The sequence below is a fragment of the Sinocyclocheilus rhinocerous genome, unplaced genomic scaffold, assembly GCF_001515625.1.
Source record: "Sinocyclocheilus rhinocerous isolate Xijiao unplaced genomic scaffold, SAMN03320098_v1.1 scaffold325, whole genome shotgun sequence".
Taxonomy (NCBI): domain Eukaryota; kingdom Metazoa; phylum Chordata; class Actinopteri; order Cypriniformes; family Cyprinidae; genus Sinocyclocheilus; species Sinocyclocheilus rhinocerous.
The window spans coordinates 3661-9040 of NW_015645504.1; the positions used below are offsets into that span (position 1 = coordinate 3661).

General features: G+C 33.8%; 1 long non-coding RNA gene across 1 annotated transcript in view; it reads left to right on the forward strand.

The window, feature by feature from the left end:
- Window positions 1-5380, forward strand: part of LOC107706005 (uncharacterized) — an 11498-nt gene that overhangs the window by 817 nt on the left and 5301 nt on the right. Inside the window, exon 3 of the long non-coding RNA XR_001636121.1 lies at window positions 5277-5282. This is a non-coding gene — a long non-coding RNA (uncharacterized LOC107706005). The remainder of the gene's footprint in view (window positions 1-5276; window positions 5283-5380) is intronic.

Sequence of the window (5380 nt, forward strand, 5' to 3'; positions counted from 1 at the left end):
CCTCCCTCCCTGTGTGTGTATACAGGTTTGATTGTAATTGTTTGTGAGGACCAAATGTTCTCACTTATATAGGGAAATATCATGACAACCAACTAGTGAGAACATCGTACTGATCCTCACTAGTTAAAAGGGCTTATAAATGAGCCAAAACATGTTTTTATTCAAATCTAGTGTTTTGTACACGTTGGGTTTAGAGGTCCTGGAGGGCTGGTGTCCTGCAGAGTGTAGCTCCAACTTGCCTCAACACACCTGCTGGGAAGTTTCTAGTATGCCTAGCAAGAGCTTGATTAGCTGGTTCAGGTGTGTCTAATTGTCTAAACTCTTCAGGACACTGGCCCTCCAGGACTGAGTTTGGGCACCCCTGTTGTACATCATACTGTTAACTTGATTGATGTGATCATCATGCAGCTAACAAAGCTATTTTGTCTTCTGTTTGTTTTCTACAGTACATTGGATGCCTCCCGGAATGATTATTTTTTTTGTATTAATTTTATGTATTTATTAAAATGAATTTTTTTTTGTGATTTGTATTATAATGTATTATTTAAATAACTTATGTTTAATGATTTATTTATTTGTATATTATATATTTATTTATTACTTATTATGAAATTATTTATATATTTTATTATATGTTTATTAAAATTTAATTAACTTGTTTTTAATGAATTTACTTTTTTATAATAATGTTTTTAAATTAACTTTGTTTTTAATGAATTCACTTTATTATAATAATGGCTGTATTGAAATTAACTTACTTTTTCCCAATAAAACCTGACCCTAATTGACTGATTCATTTACTCAATATTATTGTTGGTATTTTTTAGTGATGTATTGCTTTAATAAATGTTTATAAAATGAGGGGAAATTAATGGAAAAAGTAATGCTGAGTAATTTAATTTTAAACCTACACAAATAAGATGACTGTTATCAGCTCTTCAGCACGTGATTAACTATAACCAATGAGACTGCTGGAACTAGGAAATTAACCATCCGGTTCTCCCGCCCGCGAGCTGATTGCTTTAGTTAGGTAAGCGACATAATTTATGATAAATGTCTGAGGATTTGTCTTTCAAAATTTTTAAAAATCATACAAATAGTGCTGAATTAATTAATTAATTGAGATAGAAAGTATTACTTGCTGTTTAAACTAAACCGGCCGACTAAATTACCGTTATTCTCTGAGACATTAATCTCTGAGGTAATTTATCTTTTAAATTGTTGTCTTTTAAAACTTAAATATTAATTAATGGACTGGAATTAATTTACATCCTTGTGTTGTTGTAGTTATTATTATTATTATTATTATTATTATTATTATGAAATGGTGTAATGGCCGAGCGATCTAAAGGTCGATGGACATGTACAACATGTACACATGAATTGAACGTGTATGAACGACAATATGTATTTATTTTACAGGCTTTAAGTCATAAATACAAACGTAAACAAAGCTTTATTTCATGTAATGTTACATGTAATAGGCTACCTAACCAACACACTCTTTTCTCATTACGTGTGATTAATGTGCCGGCCGTTCATAATTAATAGACACTGGTAAACTCTGTGCGTTGGCAGTTAGTTTCACAAACAACATGATGTATTTAAATGTATGTTTTATCTTTAGATAAGTTACTTTCAAAAGCTTGGCTGCAAGCGCGCGAGCTCTCTTTCACACGCGCTGGCGCGTGCACGAGAGAAGACACGCAGTATAAGCGCATGTGCCCATAGAGATGAAAAACGAAATACGCCATACTATCGCTGGTAGTAGTAATAATAATAATAATTAATGAAAGTAAAACGTTTAGGTCATGTTTACACCAGAAAAATGTAATTATGTAAGAAGTCACTTTTTTTTTATGGAGGAAAAAGAAGTGCAGTTCAATTTCTGTTCACTCCTGGGGCTAAGTGTTATGATAACACTTGTGTATAACATATAGTATATCATTTTTATATAATGTCTGTAGGTAAATGGTACTGATAGATTTGAAACATGAACATAACTGTAGCACATATTGTCCACCCAATTCTTTTTCTTTTCATAATTTGTTCATAACGTAATAATTTCTACTGACTGTATAAAGTTAATCTGTACGTTTCTGAGATAAGCCTAATCAGATAGAAAACGGACAGGGTTTTTTCAAATATTTGATGACATTGTAAGTGAGTTTTGAGCAAAAACATAGTATTAATATCATAGATTGTCATATGTTGATGCTCACTTGAGAGTGAGAAAGCGGCCCTTTTTTACTGAAGTAACTAATGTCCATCTTTCTTGTATTATTTGACCTATTTCTCCCTTTTCCTTGTGTGCAAACAGGTCGTTGCCGCTGCTGTGTAAGTATTTGATTGACAGCTAGACAGATTCTCAGTATTTGCATTTAGCTATCATGGTTACAACTTACCTTTACTAGATCAGACCTAAATTGTATAAAAGTAGAATGATTTGCAGATATGAAGAAGATGGACATAAATTGTGATGTTTTTTCTCACATTCACCTTGATTTGTTGCTGTTTTGTACCTTTATGGTAAATCAGTATAAACATTATATCTGTATATTCAGATTTTATATTTTCATAAGATTCTGATTAGTCAATAATAATTTAGGTTTAATGACTGTGCATCATTTACATACATACCTATGTAATTTCTGAGTTATATTAGTAAGTGTAAGTCATTTCTTATTTTTCTCCCTTTTGCTTGTCTGTAAATCTGCTATGTCTCTGGATCTTCATACTAAAATCCAAAAAACTTCAATTTTGATTTCATGTGGACTTTAACATTAGAATAACATTTGTGTGTGGTAGATCTTAATAATTTTTTTATTTATTTATTTATTTTTCAGATTGTGTTGTCCTCCTTCCTCCCTACTGCCAAGTGGTCAACTGCACCTTCTTTTAAAGGTAATTCATATATTCATATTCACCTCATTAATACTCATTAATACACAGTGACTTTCTTGCATGGTTTGCTCCTTTTTGTGTTTGAGAACTGGAATCAGGAACACTAGCTATTTATTTATTATTATATATATATTTTTTCATTTATTTATAGGGTTGAGGCTGCTTTGGCTGTCTATGCAAGTAACATACACACAACATGTTAATCAGATGTATCTTTATTTTGAAATGTACAATTCTACATGTTCCGTAGCCTTTACATAGACATTGCTGTCTTAGCCTTTAATGTATGTAATATAATGAGATTTGACACATTTAGCTATTAGTCAAAATGATAAAGTTACTTTATTTTGTAGGGGATTTAAATTTCATGCAAATGTGTTGAACAACGTTCAAAAAACAAGGTTTTGTAGTTTAAATGAACAGTTTGATTTGTGTGAGATGTGAACAAAACTGCTGTCTTTTTTCCTACAGTAGATTGGGCATCTTTATTTCCATCAATGTAAGAACTATTTTAAAATTTATTGGGATAGCATCATCAACCAAAAATGCAGTTCATTTCATACAAATGTAATTCAGCCATATGCATTTTGTATTTATTTGTTATTACATTGTCCCCCTCTGTACAGTAAGTAACCATTTTAGAAATTATTATATTAGAATTGTTTCATTATTATTTTAATTAACTGCTTAGTCAAATTTTTTTAAGTGCAATTTTGTATTCCTGTTCAAAGAATGTTATTAACTTGTTCTTTTCTGTGTGTGTGTGTCTGTGTGTGTGTCTGTGTCTGTGTGTGTTCTTTACTGTCCTGTCCTGTCCTAGCCATACCTTTATATCAATTTTTCACTCAAACTTTTATCTTGCTTCTATCTCTACCTCTCGCCCATTCTATTCTTTCTCTTCCAAACCAAAAACAAACTGGCTGCTAACCCCCAAACGCCGCTGCACTGCTTGCTGCTTCGCTTGCTTGCGACCCAAACGCAATCTTACCCAAAACGCATGAACCCAAACGCATGAACCCAAACGCAAATGCAAGCTTGCTAACGCATCTTGAATATAAAGAGCCAGCCCAAAGATTCTTGAAACTCCAAAAACTCTTTGAAAACCAAAAACTCTTTGAAAATCAAAAACTCTTTGAAAAACCTGACTGTGAAAAACTTGAACATCAAACCTAGGTGAGAATAGTGAACTACACATTCAGAAAGAGTGAAAGAGAAATTTTCAGATTTCACTACGTTGGAATATCAAGTCTTTTAAAGTGCACAATCATTTTTTTGATTAACTTCATATTAATCAATTTACTGTTGTCTTGTTATATATCAAATATTCAACTTTTCTGTATATCTACATAAAAGCATTTTTTGTGTTCTATTTCAAGTATAAGTGAACATCAATATATTTATCCATTACTCAGACACATTTGCTTGATTTCCAGTACTGAAATATCGCCATGCCAAGAAAAGGAAAGAGAAGTGAATCACAGAAACAGCGCAGAAAGCTACAATCTTCATTGAGCACCAGTACCAGTACCAACTCTGTATCAGGTATGAGTGACGAAAACCCATACGTGCTGTCTGTTAAAGCGTATCACTGTCAGACCGATGCGAGGTACAGTGTGTACTCCAGAGGCCGTCAGTGTACTTGTAATTCCTTAATGTTCCTAGCAGTCCATAATGAACAAAATGAGCTACAGAGTTTCGATTTAGATGGAATTTTACAGAAAGGTGATGCAGTTTACACTAGTGTCAAACGAGCTCTGCAGAGCAAAGGAAAATTTGTGGGTAATTTTTAAAATTTTGACGAGCTACCAAACACAATTGAGACACACTCTCGCTGCTACAACATCCTGAAACACCCCCAGAGGTTTGGATTTCTGAGAGATACACCTGCACTAGGCAACTATGAAAATCTTGAGAATACTTTGCAATGTCTCAGAGCTGATGTGAGTGATGCTTTGCTGTTGTGTGGAGGCTCATGTATCGCTGTATTCAGAGATCGATCAGGGAGGTTTGGTTATTTTGATTCTCACTGCAGATCAATATATGGAATGCCTGCTGATGAAAGCACGGGTACAGCGGTATTCCTGACGTTTCATCAATTACCGGATCTTGTAGATAGGCTTTTAATATTGTTTCAAGGGTGTTTCGATTTGAGAGACCAGGAAGAGTTTGAGCTGCTGCCTGTATCATTCATTAGCATGATGACTGAAAGCTGTATACGTACTGAAGTCTCCCTGAACTGCTGTGACCTTGAACTTGATGTGCAACCATCCGTCTCGTTTGAGAACAAAGCTCTGTCAAATGATGAACAATGCACGTCTGCTGATGTCCTACAACATGTTCAAGTCCAAGATCCAGTTCAACAACTATCTGAGACTGCTGTTAACAGAGCCACATCAACTGATGAACAAGCCCACTTGTATGTTTCTAGCATGATTAGCAAGTGACTAGCATGTCGCTAGCATGATTAGCAAGTTAC